Genomic DNA, 17,241 nt, shown 5'->3' on the forward strand with positions numbered 1-17,241 from the left:
GTTCTACCTTCCTACTCATTGATACCAGAATGAAGAGGAAAAATATTTATCCCTCCCTTCAACCGAATATGGAATTCAAATAAAAACAAAGTAAACCAGCCAGGCAAATAGTACAACTTCCTGTTCCAGTCCCTCTAAAATTCAATTTTACTGACATAAGCTTGGAAAAGATTCCGTGCCCTAAATTACCACTGAGAGTAAATAATAATTACATTTGCCATGACAGGAGATTTTGGGTCAGTGTCAACCTAAGGACAGCAAATGAGACAATCTGTTGGGATTTTCCTTTGCTGCTGTAGAAGGTTTTGCGTGGACAGGGAGGGACAAAGGAGGCCTGAAGGGGTACTCAGGCCCATGGTGGCATCAGAAGCAGAAAGTGCTTTTCCAGCCAGAATTCTGTTCTGTCTCTTTCAGTCCTGACCCTTTCCTCTCCCCTGTGTCCCTTGCCCTTTAGTGCTCACAGTCTGGGAAGTGCCACGGGACTGTCTAAGGAGAGAGAGGGAATGTGGCTGCTGTGCCAAAGGGCAGTGGAGGAGAGTGGTGGGTACTGAGAGAGAAAAGGGAGGATAGAAATCCGTGAGGATGAAGAACAAGATCCTCCTGTGGCACAGTTGAAGAGAAAGTACAGAGAAGAACAGACCAGCAAAAGGGTCAGGAATCTCTCTTCTGACCCACAGCCTTTCAGATGTGCCACCACCAGCGGGCTCTGCAGCCCAATGTTGTTTTTTTTTCAAATTCTCACTTTCTTGAAAACCTCCTTGAGGTGGATCAAGGATGGATGTCCCCTAGGACCTTTTCCTAGCCCCTCCAAAACTCTACTTTTTCTTTGAAGACCTTTCAACTCCCTGCCAATCAGCTTGAATGCCCTCAGCCTCTTTTACTTTCTGAAATTTGACTAGTATCTTCTTGTTGTACAAAGTCCCATGCCTTTTTCCTTCCTTCCTCCCCCAAATCCTTCTGCTACAATACTGAATTTTGCCTATCCTTTGGAGAGCACAATTACAACCAGTCAAAACAGTTGAACAATCTGCTATGCCTTGAGACCCTTAGATGGTATCTTTCACTCTGCCCAAACTAGCTCTGCCTGGAAAGAAATGAGAACTCTCTCTCCATTAGCACTGAACACCCTCAGCAACACCAATACAGGACCTACACTGGGATTTTTATGCATCTTGAGTGATTGTTCTGACCTGCAAAGTAATCATGATGTCTTCCAGCAACTCACCACCCCACATCAACTCTCTCTCTTGGCCTTTCTCAATATTACATTTCAGTTTTCACTCTGTCCTCACTTTTTCAATTTTCTCTACAATTAATTTCTTTTTTTTTTTTTTTTTTTTTTTTTTTACTGACACAGGATGTGAGGCATAGATGTTTTCAGGAGGTGAATTAGAGGTTTTGGCAGTAGAATGAGGAATTTATGGGATTTTGGCACCTACAAAAAGAATGGCAAGTGGCTTGGGTTGGTGGGATAGACATGGTAATTTTCTTCCCTTTTTCCTTCTTTTTCCCTTTTTTTTAGAGTAGCTACATTTGAATTGTTCTCTAAATGTCATGTTTCTAAATATACTGGAGTATTATGGTTTAATTTTGCTTTCAATCTATGATATCCCTAATTTAGATCCAGTAACAAGAATTTAGATATAGAATTATGTACTCATGTAAATATATATAGGTTTTATATACATATATATTTAATTCTACTAATCCACATCACCTATACACATCTACACATACGTTTTTAGGGATGGGTATTGGCATTTAAGTCATTTCCATGGGCAGGAGAAGGTAGTAGTTACACCCAAGACAATGCTAAGAATACTTTTGCAGGAATCAAGTCTTCTCCATGCAGTGAATACTGCTTTATCATTCTTTTGGTGACATAAAACTCCATTATGACTTTAGTTGTGCTTGCTTTAGGTGTTATGGCTATGCCATGATTTATGATCAGGAGGGCCTTGAATGAGTCTGCCAGCTGTTATGGCTGCATTGTCCTACCTGTTTATTTGTATGTCCTTACATGAGATGCCAATTTCTTTGGTTAATTGTCTTAGCAGGTGTAACTGTAAAGTTAATTGTATGTGAGGCAAGGTAAGCATATTGGCCTCTTTTCTCAGTGAGAACAGAAGTGAGACTGAAAGGTCCCTGCTACTATACAAAAATCTCTGTACACAGAGGTGTAGCTGGTCCTGCAATGTGTCTGCTCTTTCTGCTCCTAAATATTCTCATCGTTGTGTCTGAGATCACAAAAGGGTTAAATGAAATGTTTTCCTAAATTGTTATGGGATTTGCTGATACTTTGTTATTATAAAAATAAAAGGGCTACAGGGGCTGCTGCTTCCTTGAGTCTCTAGGAAAAAAATGAATCTGTATGTTAAACTGTGTATTCCCACGCTCTGTCCAGAACATCATGAACATAGTTGGCTTTTTTAGGCAAGTGGTACCTTGATTATGTGCAATATTAGAAGTATGCTCAAAGCGGGGGAAGTAATATTAAACCTTCATAATTAAACCTTTCCTGATTTTGGTGAGTTTAACATGGAGTCATCAAAATCCTTCATTCTTTGTTATTGCAATTTTTTCAGGCTGAAAGTTTTGAGTAGGAGCAAAGATAATAATTATGTAAGAGGGAGGGACTTAAAGATGACCACTGCTCATCACTTTACTTAATGTTAAAAGCTATGAGACATTCTGGCTTCTAAATTTTTGGCATTTTTTCAATTTTTGTTTAGTATTGGATGGTTTACCTCAAATTTTTTTCAGTAATGAAATTGAACTCTGTCCAAAACTGTGAAGTCAGCACAAGTTCTGAGAGCATGTTGCTCTCTGAGTTCTCACACTTTTAAAGCCTTGCAGACTCCATATATACTCTCTCTTTGGTGTGCTCCCTACTGCTGAGAATGGGATCACCTACCTTGTGCAGACTGGTTAAATCTGTTGATTTTCCTGCCTATATTTGCCCCTATTTTCCAGCTGTCTGGTATGTTGAGCTCTTCCCAGACGCAGTGATCACTTGTTTACTGTGCTGCAGTTGAAACTCGTGGCCAGCTGGCAGCTGAGAAGGGAAGAACCACAGCTTCTTGGTGCATTAAATCGTCATATTAGGCTCTAGCTTGGAAAAACTTTGCTGGCTTTGTTTTCTTTTTCCCTAACAATGACATGACAAATATACTGGGTTTTCATTTGTTGGGGTTTTTTTGGTCTTCTTTATTTAATTCTGGGATACTAAAATAAAATAAAAAAAATTAGCTATGACAAATCTAATCAGCTCTTCTGCTAGGGTAAGACACGTGCCTTTTAATGGAAGTGATCTTGTTTGGTAGTGAATTACTATGCAACCACTAATGAGGGAGTTACCTTAGAAGAAATAGTAACCAAAAAGAATCAGTGTTTTGAGAGTGGGTGTAAGTGAAGAAACACAAATTTGAGACTGACAATTATTTCAACTATTAATCTTCTTCTGGAGGCAAGTGATAGTGATGACACCAATCTGACAAATTGTAAAGCCCTGTGATGAATTGAGTCAATTATGATCTTTTGTCTGTCTCACCTGCACTCTATCCTCTGTTCTGGTTACCCCTCAGGGGAACTGTTTTTAGTATTGCAGTCCTAAGACAGATTGTAGCTGGGTATAACTTCCATACCATCTGATTCCATTGCAGGAAAGATAGAGCAGGGCAGAAGAGCTTCCTTAAAAAATTGAAGTCTATATCCTTCCATCCCACAAGAGCTCTGCACAGGCAGGTAATCCTGATTCTGGAACTGTGCGCTTAATGCATTTCTAAAGCAGTCCTTTTGTAGCTAGCACATGTATGGTTTCCTACTAAGAGAGTACATGTATAGGCCTATGCACATTTCCCCAGAAAATATGGAAATTGTTCTGGGATACAGAATTCTGCATTTTCATGTGTGCTGTATGTGACTCACCAAATTTCTCAATATTTTTTGTACATTAACCCTATGGTGTTTTTTACACAGAATAATCATTGTTGGAATATTTTGTTCAGGTAATAGGGTTTGAGCAGGGGCAGTGAGAAAAAAGCTACCCAGCAGGTATATGGTTGCATGCCCTAAATGTTATTAATTTCTTCTTCCTCTGGCCAGGTTTTTGATCTTTAGCTAAGCCACTCAAATGTCTCCAAGTTTGGTAGGTGAGTTCTGAGAGCCCACTGAAGCAATTTAGACGACTGTAGTGAAGGGGTGCCTGACTCTCGAGTCTTGCACAGCTCTGGGCTTCCAGCATGGAGGGAAATGCCTCTGAAAGACCATGTGTTTCTGAAATTTAGGTGACTCCAGGTTAAGAAACAATTGAGCAGACTTTTGCACAGAATATAGTTTGGGATTTAGCTCACAAATTTTACATGAGCCTATGTCTGACTTTGGAATGCCCACATATGGAGAAAAAGAAAATGAAATGCTGGCTTCGCCAGCAGCTGCTGTATACTCAATACTTTTGATCAGACCTTTTTGACTAAGGCTCCTGAACATGGATTTATGAGCCAAGCTCTGAAAATCTTGGCTGAAGTTCTTAAAAGGAATTCATCTCTCTTATACTACCCACCATGAGGCCCCAAAACTGCCAAATTCTTTAAGAAAGAGTGAACAGCTGTGCCACACTAAGTCATGGGTATACTAGGCTTGGCACCCTCCAGCAGTGGAAAATAGTGGATGCTTGGGGTAAAGTGTAAGAATAGGACAAGCACAGAATATTTGTCTAGGATCCACTCCAGGTGATTCAGGGATTCCCTGTACCAGAAGCTATATATTTGTATTTAATTGCTGAGACTATTTATTTTTTTCCGTGAACTTGTCCAAACATTTGAATACATGTCATTTCTATCCCCACTGCATCCTGCAGCAAGTCGCTCCAAGGTTTCACTGTGTTCCACATGAAGAAGCATATCTTCCTGTGCTTCTTGGAACTTGCTGTTTGTTGGGATCTTTAGAAAGAAACATTGGTTTTTAATTATTTATCTTTTCTTTGCAATTCAGGATTTCAAAGGCTTTTTTATTATATGTCATTTTCGACAAGATATCATTGAAACTCAACAGGAGCATGAGCATGCTATTCATGCATGGGCATGCATTTCAAGCTAGAATTTAACAGTAAACTTGTCTGTAGATTTATAGTCATGTTCTAGAACCTCTTCTGTTCCTATATAAACTCTTCAAACATAATTGAATCCAGGGTAGACATAAAATTATTCAAGGAAGCAAAAAGTCATCTTCCCTTCCTATTGGCAGAAGAGTTGACTGAGGTTGCTGCAGGAATCATGAAAAATCCCCTTTGATTATTTTTGAGAGCTGAAAATGCCAGAGTTGAGAATTACATGAGGTTCTTGAGCAGAGGTGCACGTGTGTGATTATGTGCTTGTGTTCCACACTGACACACAAAACTGCCAAGACCATCTGTGCTGGAGAAAGGTGGTGAGTTAAAGTCTAGGCAACACAGAGTGAACCTCAGTGCCCTGGCTTAAAGATGCTGTTGGCTACCATGGAAACCAATTGGAACTACTCTGTGAGGGACATGTTATCTGTGGGAACAAAACAGGAGTGCCTATTTCTCAATATCACAATTACTTACAATTAATCTCGCATATTAGGATTGTCTTGAGTTATTTGCATAAAGCATTATTCACTTTGCTACAAGTCCTATGTGAGTGGGGGCCGCCTGACCTTAGCAAGAGTTCAAGGGTTTGACAGTCAACTTGAGAACCTGTTTTATGATGCATAATTTTAACAGCATTTTGGGTATGGCTCTTCAGTGCAGCTTTCATTTCAGCCTTTAAAACCTAAACTCTTTGCAGATGGCAGTGTGCATAGAGGAGAAGTGGTGCAAAAGTCTGTTATAAGCTGTCACAGCAAACTAAATCTGGCTGTAGTCACACAAGTAGCAGTTAAATTATCCCGCAACATTAGCAGTAGCTTTTAAGTGAAAACATGATCATGGGTGATGTTTGAGGGCTAATAGAGACAAAAATTTGTATTTCAAGTCATGGCAGAGTCTATGAAGAGGAATCTGGTGGGGGTGGTGGTTGTCTCCATGTCTCTGTATACAAAACACTAAATTAGGGAACCTTTTAAACATGTCAATTTTACAGTACTGTGACTTGACAGGCATCAGTAGAGGCATCCCTGACTTACACAGGCCTAAAAAAACAACAGATCTCGGCCTGTGCATCACACAAATGCTCAGTAACTTATGTATATTTATACTCAGATATAATAAACGACATTGGATAAGCATTTACCACATCACAACATAAAATAATTGTATGCACACACTTGTCATTCATGTTGGTTAGAGGTTGAACCCTGCTGAATTTGCTTCTCATCTGACCTATATAAACATAGAGCATCTGTGAGGTGAGCTGCATTTTAGAAAGTGAGTCGGGACCCAGGATGATGCAGCAAAATTTGAGGGGCTTTTTGATATTCCACATCTTTGATCGCTATAGATTTTTAATGCAGTTACTGTACAATACTGGTAAGAAGTACAGCTAAAGAAAATGCGTCAATAAAGACTCCAGGGCTTTTGGGGTATGTAAGGTTATCCAGTCTGTTTACAGATCACAGTCTGCTAGGATGAAACAAAATCAAACCAAACCCTTGCCCTGAAGATATAATTGGCAGCATTAAGAATCTTACAATACCCCAGGGACAGTAGTTGCATCTCTACTTCACCACATATTATTGTTGAAAATATTATTCAGCTGTTTATTTATCTAGAATTAGCAGATTAGGGAGTAGTGTTTTAGTGGATACCAAACATCTGTGATAGCAGTTTCAGAGTAATAGGCTGAAACAGACACTGTATCATCACTTTGGGGAAGAACTTAAGCAAATATAGTTTCTTATTTTTCCTTTCTTTTCCAGGTCAGCTTTGCTAACAGCTATCTGGGCTCAGACCCCAGCTCTTGAATCTCACATTTTGTTAAGTACTCACTTTGCCACTAGTCATTCAGAAACAGCCTTGTGTAAGGTATTAAAGAACGAGTAAGCCAAATCAGCATTTCAAGACTCTCATATGGCTTTCATATAGCTGGGCAGAGTGTGTCTTTTCACAATTGCAAACCTTTCTTCAAGTTGGATGTTAACACTTTCAGAGTAACTTTTAATGCCAAAACAACGTCCTTCCCTTTCAGTTCAAAGAAAACACAACATCTGTCATAATTTGAAATGTAGATTTAATGCAAGTGTCAAGTCAGGCACTTGGTAATGAGGTAAAAACCCTTGAGATTTTAAGTCTCTCTTCCACGCTATCCTATTACAGGGAGGGGAAAGGAAAGAACTGTTTCTTTGGCACTTAGCAGCTTTTTTGTGTCCCTTATCTATCCTTCCCGGACATCTTCTGCAAATTAGTGGATTTTTCCTGGCAGCGTCCCCGAGAGAGTGGAAGGTGTGACAATGTTTGCTTTGCGGCAGAGGGAAACTGAGGTACAGACTAGCCGCAGTCCATGCTTGCCGCGGCACTGCCCGGAGCCCCCAGCCCCGCCTGGGGCGGTGACGGCTCCCCAGGGGATGGGCAGCGCTCCCCAAACCGCGGCCGCATCCCGCAGGACGCTGCGGAGCGGTGGCGGAAGGGGGTGGGAAGCGGGGAAGCAACAGGCTGGTGGCAGCCGGGGCCGGGGGCGGCAGCCGGGCCGGGGGCCGGAGCGGGGCCGGAGCTGTCCCAGCAGCGCGGAGCGGGCGCTGCAGCCGCCGAGGGCGGGCGGCCCAGCAGCGAGCGGCGCTGGGGCACCGAGCCGCACCGGGGAGCCCGCCCGGGGAGCCCGCACCGGGGAGCCCGCACCGGGAAGCCCGCCCGGGGAGCCCGCCCCGGGGAGCCCGCCCCGGGGAGCCCGCACCGGGGAGCGAGGGCGGCCAGCCCGCCTCCAGGGAAGCCCGGGCTCGAGGGAAAGACTCGCAGATGTCTGAGTGCAGAAGCAGAAATCTTTGCTCTTCGGATATCCCCTCTTCTCCCCGCCTCGCCCCCCACCCCGGTTTCCCTCTAGCCTCTCTACGCCGTTCTCCCAGGAAGGCTGGAAGCAGCCACGGGGTAACCGCGGCACGATAAGGAGTTGGGATTTTGGGATGCAGATGTCACATCGCCCTGCAAACGACTCCCGCAGTAGCATTTTATCAGGATTTCAAACTGCATCACTTATCTCTTTTAGAAAAGCGTCTCTCGGAGGAGATTGCCCTCAATAGACCCGCCACAAAAACATTTTAGCGTTGCTCTTGTGCTTCTGTGCATCGCCCTGCGAAGGGGTCCCAGTGGTCCCTTGGAAATACAAGGAGTTGTGAGAAGTTACACAACTGGCCACCAGACTAATCCACTCCCTCTACCTTCCCGCGAGTACCTCCCCCTTCTGCTCTTTTTTTCAATAGCAGCGCTTTCTCAAAATCTCAGGTTACTTTGCTAAAGAGTTCTCAGCCTTATAGTTTCTGCCCTTGTCTCTGCCTCCAGCTCCTTAAGAGCCACCCAACCCCAGCGATTGGATTGGGCAGCCCGTCTTGACACACCACTGTGCTGAGTGCTTGAGGACGTGTTTCAACAGATGGTTGGGGTTAGTGTGTGTCATCACACTCGAGTGGGGATTAGGGGAGAGAGGCAGCCTTGCTGGAGCTGTGTGGTCTTCCCCAAGTGTGAGCTGCAAGCAAAAGAAGAAATACCTAGCTCTGGGGGAGAAGCGGGAAGAACCGTTTTCAACAGTTCAGAGGGAAAAATAAAACCGCACACTTTTGTTCAGGTAAAGTAAAAAGGCACCTCATGCCTCTCCTCTCTCTCTCTCTCCCTCTCTCTCTCTCTGCTTTTTTTTTTTTCCTTCACGGTTTTCAGAGGAATGCTAGCGCAGCACACTTGTCAAAGCCAGTTGCTGCTGCCTTATCAATGCTGCTATTGTACGGCTGACAGATAACAGCGAGCACAGCCTGATGCTTGGCTGTCTTCATAGAGCTAACACTCTTAACGCCGCTAAGGTCACGCTTTCGGAGGTGTAGATTGGAAAATCTCCCCGGGAGCGGTGAATCCCGGCGCTGCGGGAGCCTGCCCTGCTCCCCCCGCAGGCAGCGCTCTCCGCCGGGCGCACACGTGTGAGTGTGTGTGTGTGAGTGTGTGTGTGTGTGTGCCCGCCCGGGGCGGCGGGGCCGGGCGCTCTGGGTGCTGGCTCTGAGGGTGCCACCGCGGGTGCTGGGTCTGCGGTGCCACCGTGGGCGCTGGGTCTGCGGTGCCACCGTGGGCGCTGGGTCTGCATCTGCGAACGCCTCCGAGCTCCGGCAGAGCCGTGGAACTGCGCGCTCGGGCGGGAGAGGGCACCGCGGCAGAGTATTTCCTAGGCTTTGAGCAGGATGCTGCAGCCTGTCTGGGGCTCAGCTGGGAGGCAAACCAGAATGTTTTGAAAGTGCCTTGGAGATGTCTGTAAAGTTTGAAGACTCCTTTATAGAGACCTGCCTGGGTTCCTGACAATCGGCGTCGAGATGGTTTGGCTAACACATGGGCGTAAAGTTTAGAGAAAATCAGAAAAGTAGGGAAAGGCAGGGTACAATGTAATGCTGCTCTTGCAGCTGCAGCAGAGCAGATGGATGTAATTCATTTGCAGATCTGTTTGTGAAAGTTTTACAAGTCATTGAAAACTAAGTAGCATCACTATAATGGATCATTAAAGACTCGCTATATTTATAGATTCTAAACTAGCAATCTGAAGTGTTAATTAGACGTAGGCAAAAATTTATGTTTAGGAAGGAATGGGGGCAGAAATATAATTAGAAATTAGTTATGGAAGTACTCTGCTATCATTTTCATTTAATTCCACTATTAAGTTCATTGATGTCTGGAGTGTGGGAAGCCCAGCAAATTAACTAAATCAGAAATGTTATCACTAATTACAGTATGTTAGCTTATCAGAAAAGATGTTTTCATTGTTTTATTTTAAATTATCTAGATGGAGAAATTAGAGGATGGATTATTTTTCCTTTTATTTGGTTTGGAGTTGTTTTCTTTAAAATTTGCTGTATATGTATGCTGTTTTCCTGTGCAGAGTAACAATATTATTTGCTTCTTTTGCACCTTAACAGTTCTTCACAGTAACTGTCACATACCTCTGGTGCTTATGAATTATTGGCCTCCTACTTGTGAAAGAAATCTAACACTGTCCTCACCACTTACAGGTGAGATATTCTATATATAATACTGTATCTAATGTGTTCTGAAATAAGATCTGTTTAGTAGGCTGAGCAAGGGGATTTATAGCTGGTGCTTTGTGATTTTGGTATTCAACAGTGTAACGATGCCCATAAACCCATGTTTCATGCTGCACATATATTTTTGCCTCAAACCAACTTTTTTGTTAACTTTTTTCCTTGAACAGACTATTTGGCCTCTTTACAGGTTGTTCTCAGCTTGTATTTTCAAACACACTCTTTAGTGCGAATGTGTCCTCAGAAGTCATCCACAGCAATTTGAAACAGAGAATTAGCTAAATCCCAAAAATCACTGGACAACCAGACCAAGATTTATGTGAATAAATTTGACCATTTTGGCTTTTTCTCTCAGTCTACACTTTCTCATTGTAAAAAGTGATGGAAACTTTTACAAGCTTCAAATGAAAAACAAAACCAAGGGAAAACCTCATTATAGCTCCACGTACAAGTCTTGTATATTGGATTTCTCCTCTTTCTCCCAGTGTGTCCTGTGAGAAGCTCAATATGCCAGCTTCAGCACACAGAGGTTCAGACTTCAGCAAAGCTGAGGTGCAGCACTGTGAGCTGCAGAGCCTGATGCTGTCACTGCCTAGCTGAAACCTATCCCTCTTTGTGGGTATCACAGATCAGATGATCTACAAGAAACCATATTTTTTAAAGAAAGTGCATAGCTAATTACGCATGCCCAACTTGTTATTGTTTTACTAGGGGGAAAAAAAACAAACTAGTTTCTCTAGCACTGCCAGAAAATCTTGCTGAGAAACTAGGAACAGCAAATCATGTTTTTCCTTCCTTCATAATGATGGGGCTGTTTAAAAGACAATGCCCACAGGGCAGTCCAGCTTCTTGTCAAAACGTAATCTACTGTTCCAGATGGTAAACATTCAAAGACATATTTATGGTGACTTCTACATACCTTCCTTTGACATTGGCTTTTTTTTTCCTGAGAGCACTTGTGCTGGGTACACACATGAAGTTCCCATTAGCATCCCAGCAGCTGTAAAAGTGTTCAGAGCTCACAAAGATGTTCCTCACAGTGAGATAAAAATAATCTTAGGAAAAGATCTGAGACAGTACAAGTTCCATGATACGCTCAAGGTAAAAAATTCCAGAGGTACAAAAAAAAAATCCATAAACTGCTGCATGAAAGCTGTAACACATTTTTGTTGCGGCTAATTCATCTTCGCTTGATATGGAATGCTGAACATACCAGGCATGTCTGTACTATCAACTCTGTTTGTGATGTGAGGCAACCTGCTCTGCACAAAAGGTGGTGTGTTTCTTTTTCCCCCAGCTAGTGAAAATTAGGTGGGATACTTATTGTCTTCATAGAGTTCTCAAAGTGTCACCCTGTTGTTGTTTTTTTTCTCTCACTGCTCTAAGCAGTTAGGTAGAGCACAAGAAAATGTTTTCCAGCCAGAATGTGTTCTGCCCTGAATTGTCTTAATTATGTGTCAGTTTATTGCTTGTCAGGGGCTTCCTCTTCTTAGCACTTTATAATTGAGGTGGGTGAGCTCACTGCGTCACAATATGCAACTTCAGTTTCTGCTTCTTGGCATGTCTCCTTGGCCTTTCATTGATTTTTGTCTCTGTTTCAGAGGAAAAAAATAATTATGATTGGTGTAATTTGCATTGAAAAAAAACCCTTGGTGAGTTTCCAAATGGCATGTAAATGCACCTTCAAAAAGTAGGCTAAATTAGATGTTGTTAGGAAAAAATTGCATGTAGAAATACAGAAGTATCCTAGAGATTGCAAGTAACAGTGTGAAAATTATTGTAACCACTCTTATTCCAGCCAGGAACTGATAAAAACAGTTTATTTAAAATGTTGTGATGCTGGGGACAGTGCTCTTAAATGTGCAAGCCATTATAAAAACCACACTCAGTGGATGTTAGACAGCTAAGGAAAAATATTTTAAAACATTTGCAAATTCTGTTCTGGCTAGAAATACTTTATTGCTGACTATTTTGACAGTTTGCAGGGTTTTTATCTAGCTTTGTTTAACTTATATCCTGCACTTGATAATACATATATTTATACATATATATATATATATATGACCAAATGCTCATGCAGGATCAGGAGTTTGAGCCTTGTGTAATGTCAGGACCCATTCTCACACTGATGAGGCAGGACACTTGTTGCAGATGTCATGGGAGTCATGGGTTCCATGATTTCCTTGGCTTTAGAAAGAGCTTTGGGGGATTTGTGTTTGAGTGGGAAGGCAGACTGATGTGATAACAATTGAGAAAGCTCCTTTCTGAGCCCCTTAAGAGCTGCAGTGTTCAACAGAGAACGAGGGTCCCGTGACAACTCTGCGGTGACATAGAAAGAATCCAATTAGTGGCCACTCCTGCTGTTGATACTGGATCTCTCCTAAAACATTTCCACCATTACCGCCCCCATTGTAATCCCATCCATGACACTGATAATGGGATCAAGAGTGTCTTTTAAGAATGCCTGTTTAAATTTTAACTGCCATCTTTGGAGATTTTGAGGATATTAAATCAGAAGGCACTGATTAACACAGCTCTCAAGAGAGCTTTGTGGCACCCATAAGACACAGTCATCTTCCTCATACTACACTTTCCCAATGCCTCCATCACAGGTAGAGCTACATTAAGTGGGCTGCAGGTGAAGTGGGGGGGCTGAATGTACATGGTGAATAATCCATTGAGGTGTGGCTGTCCCTGCGCTCCAGTTACCTGCAGACCTCATCCCTGAGCAGTCACATGTGCAGAAAGCAGCAGAGGAAGGGAGTGGGAGGGGGTACAGTCCCCTGTGCTGTGCCCTAGTAGTGGCAGCAAGTCACCCTGCTTCTCCCTTTAGCAAGCCTTCAGTCATCACTCTGCCTTCCCAGCTGGATCTGCAGTGTAATATTCTGTCCTGCCCCCCTTGGATCTCTTTCTCTTTCACTTTTCTTGCTCCAACATTAATTCATCATTTCCATATGATCAGAGTGCAGTAATTCCATTGTTATTCTTACCAAGAGGGGCAAGTTCAATGCTGTCATGTGCTTGGAGAGGAAGCTGTAAAGTGGAAAGGCTCAAGGTTCTAAGCAGTGTCACCTCAGAATGCAGCACAGTAATTATTAAATTAATAACCAAACAAGACTCTCTTTAGCTGAATTATTTTAGCACGTTTCAGTTTTGTCAGTAGACTGCTTTTGAGGGCCCCTGCAAGATCTTTGTTTAGCATTGCTTATTCATACTCAGAAGTTGTTAACTGGTGAGAGTAATTCCATTTTAATTTCATGTATCCTAAGAATTTTATTTTCTGAGGAAACTAATGCTTGTTTCATCTTATGGTTTATGCACACAGCAGATTTAGTGTCAGTGATTTTCCCAGAACTTTAGTTCCCACTTTCAGAATCTGCTGGAAAGGTTGGTAAGCTTTTGTTACTGTGTGTGCTCTACTGTGGAGCTCTGAACCTTCCCAGTCATAACCACCACCAGTGGTTTGGTTACACTGAAACATTTTTTTGTGATAGTTGACCTTTACACTCAAAATTTTATCAGTATTTCCCTTTTTTTATAATTATTTCTTTCATAGCAAAAATTAACTTACAATTAAATATAAACTTGCATTATAGTATTTATATCTGCAAATTTGGTAGTATTGCTGGAATATATACTGCAATATTTCTAGATGTGGTACTGTGCTGTAGAATTCCAGGCTGTAGATCAGTGCTAGATTATCCACAGAATACTTCATGGAGTTTCTATATAGAAGCAAAAGACTAGAAAGTCAGTGCTGCTGTATTAAAAAAAAAAATCCTATCCTGGTTTGAATATAATCGTGGCACTGCATGCTGCCATTTCTCTGTGATGTGAATCTAACCCATCTTAGCCAGGAGAGGAGCTGCTTGACAGCAGCTGTATTTTTGTGGTGCTTCACAGGAGGTGAACTCTGTTTGGAAAGCCCACAGAGAAGATGGGGAAGCTTTTGGCACTAGGATTCTGGAGAATAAATGTAACAGGGAGCTGAACACAGGGGATTGTTTTTCTCAAAAGCATCTATTAAAACTGAATAGTGGTCTGTTCCAGTATTGTAATTGCAATGTGCCAAGATGTTCATTATTCTACCATGTGCACTGTTTTGTCTGTTTTCACTTAAAAACAGAAAAATGTGTTGCCAAGCCTGTAAATGTCTGCAAAACTGCCAGCTCTCCTGACTTTTATCAGTAGTCTGAAGATATTTAGCCTTCTTTGTAAAGCTTCAAGTGTAAGAGTCAAGATATAACGTAAGAACTTCAGATCTCTGGTTTCTGGTTTTTTAAGCCTAATCCTCCTGGTTGCTGAGACAGCTGGCTTGCATGCAGCTCCAGAAACATGAAGGAAACTAACAGAAATCCCAAATCTGCCTATGTAAATGCATGCAGGCTGTGTGAACGAGGTGGGTTTGTGCATGTTGTGCCTGGCAATTAAACAACCCAAATTTTTTTTCCTGAGGTTTACTGTAATCAGCTCCCCCTGAAATTTCTGATCGGTTGTCTGATAACTCCCATTTTGTTAAAGAGGTTTTATTGCAACAGAGGGTGAGGTTTCTTGTCTCCTCTCAGATAGCAGAATAGCTTGCTGCCCTGGAGAAACCCATCCTTGATCTTGCCATCCTCTGCCTGCAGCAGTGTGTTCCCATCTCCTTCCTTGTGCCAGGTTTGGCTCTTGGCTCACCTCCTGGAGTGCTGCATGAACTCATCAGGGCAGTGGGAAGCTCTGTTGGCTGCCTGCCTACTGAGTTGGTTCATCTCAGCAAGTGGACAGAGGGTCCGAATGGAACAATGAAAGTGGATGGAGCTGCTGGCTTGGGATGAGGAGGGGAAACATGGCCAACCCTTTAGGGGGCTGTGAGCTGTAAGATATTCCACTACCTGGTGACACCTTCTCAACCCACACACTGGGGCCCTGTGTGTGTCCACAGGAGAAGTGTGATAACAGATCTGTGTGACTGTGCCAGTGTCACCATGAGCATGAAGCTAAATGTGCACATTTAATGAAAGCCTATCCCCTTTTATTTAGAGAATCACTGCAGTATCACTCAGAACACAGAAAGTCCTGCCTTACCACTTCTGACTCTCTTACCCAACAACTAGGATTTGGAGAGAAGCTAATAAGTGGTGTGGAGAGAAAGAGAAAAGAGGAAAGAAACAGAAGTGCCTGCTCAGCTGCTGCTTTAAAAAGGTGAATGAGATTCTGAGGGTGGGATCCAGCCTGCATAGCCAAGGTGCCCCTTGGGTCTTGAATACTTACACAGCAGCTACCTAAAGGCGTATTCTGTCTCTATCAATGAAGAGAGTCCCCCTGAAAACCTCCAGGCACTGCAGTTAGGAAAGCAGGATTTCCTTTTGTAAATCTTCAAAGGCACCTGCCTCTTTCCATGTGTAGGGATGAAGCTAGCTTGCTTTGCAAAAATTGCTAAGGAGCTTGACCTGGGAGAACTTGATATCATCTTGGGTTTCTTGATCACCCCATAGATGAGCAATGGCATGGATAAACACTGTATTTGGACAGCTGTGGTGTAATTCCTACACAGCTCTTTAAAGTCTCTCCTATACTTTCCACAGAAGAATGCATGAAGCAGGTCTTTCATTTGAACTGTGGAGATATGATTCACTGGAAGAGACTAGGATACTTAGATTAAATGTAGTTTTGGTACTGACTGTAGAAATGGAACACTGTACTCCTCCAAAGAGTCACCTGTTCTATTGCTGGGTTTTGCTGACAAAAAAAGTGAATGTAAGTTATATAGGTTACACAAAAATGTTTTAAAAATCACTCAGTGTTATGACTTAAAGAATGTTTCAAAGGCCTGTGGGGTAGATAGAGCTTAGGGGAATCAGAGATGGTGGTGGTGGTGCCCACAAGCAGTAAAATCACAATGAGGAATAAGGGATGATCTTAGAGGGATATTATGTTGGCCAAAGAATGGAAGAAAGAGAGAAAAGTAAGAGATTCAGGACCCATGTTTCTGGATCTACCTATGCTAAAACTTTTGAGGATTATTTCCCAGTGACTTGACTGCCTAGGGGCATGCCAGTCACAAATTAGAGAACAGTAGTGCAATAGTAAACTGAACATCCTGTAAATAACCAGCACAGGATGCCTTTTAACTATCACCTTCTTTTTCTCCCACAAGGACTGCAAAAATACTAAGAATTGTATCTTTTAGAATAATACTCGAGTTTCGCTAACTTTGTGACAATACAGAATTCTGCATTAATCCAACCTTTGTAGAAATATTGAGCAAAGGGTTCCCTTGATGTCATTGCCCGCTATTTTATTTTAGCTATAACATCTGAAATCTTGAATGCGTGTTTAGTAAAGCACATGTGAATTTACCTTGTTCTTATCTATTATATATCTAGGGCCAATTTATGAACTGAGACTGTAACACTATCTGCTTGGCCACCAGGAGATGGTAGGATTTAGGGAGACAACTACAACAGTTAGACCAATAAAAATGTTCTGAAGTGAACACAAGTATCTGTCAGGAATTCCAGTAGTTTCTTTTATCTCTATATCAGTAGGAGGTTGGCATTTTTTGTACCACTGTAAACTTCCATCCATTGCCAATATTCAGGCTTACAGAGGAAGGCCTCCTGAGCTGTATTGCTCTGCAACTCAACTCCTAAGTGAAAAAGGCCCCTGAATTTGGGGTTTGTTTTCCTTCTGCTTGGTATGGAGCATTCCTCTAAAGCAGAGATCCTCTGAAGTGAGGAAGGGCAAAATGAAGAGACTTTGAGGCGTGCATAGTCAGGGATCACCAGAGTCCTCAAAAGAATAGCAGTTCAACACAGGAAGATGTACAGCTACAGAGAGGTATTGAAAGAAGTACACCATTTTTTCAGATTTTCCCTGTCCTTTGCAGCTCACATCTGATTTTGTCTTTCAATAAATTGCTCTGCAAACATCTCCTCTCCATAAATTTTGCACAGTTTTGCACATCATCAGCTTGTGAGGGGTTTGAGATGCAATATAACGGCATCTCAAGAAATAGGTCTGTGTTACAGCTATTTATTTTGGTCTTGGGTACCATGGATATCTGTAGCACAAAGAGGA

The 17,241-nt window shown here is 42.4% G+C and overlaps 1 protein-coding gene across 11 annotated transcripts in view; it reads left to right on the top strand.

The window, feature by feature from the left end:
* The window catches only part of SULF1 (sulfatase 1), a 185,259-nt gene that overhangs the window by 53,287 nt on the left and 114,731 nt on the right, over positions 1–17,241 (top strand). For 5 of the 11 annotated variants that reach the window (XM_036406703.2, XM_054515556.1, XM_036406705.2 and 2 more), the window contains exons 1-2: positions 8,411–8,732; positions 10,057–10,149. The exons of 2 other annotated variants lie outside the window; for them this stretch is intronic. The gene's annotated coding sequence lies outside the window, so the exon portion shown is untranslated. Of the gene's footprint in view, positions 1–8,410; positions 8,733–10,056; positions 10,150–17,241 lie in introns of those variants that run through there. 4 more of the 11 variants (XM_054515586.1, XM_036406702.2, XM_054515578.1 and 1 more) reach the window with 2 other exon arrangements.

The sequence above is a fragment of the Molothrus ater genome, chromosome 1 (assembly GCF_012460135.2).
Source record: "Molothrus ater isolate BHLD 08-10-18 breed brown headed cowbird chromosome 1, BPBGC_Mater_1.1, whole genome shotgun sequence".
In the NCBI taxonomy this organism is placed as follows: domain Eukaryota; kingdom Metazoa; phylum Chordata; class Aves; order Passeriformes; family Icteridae; genus Molothrus; species Molothrus ater.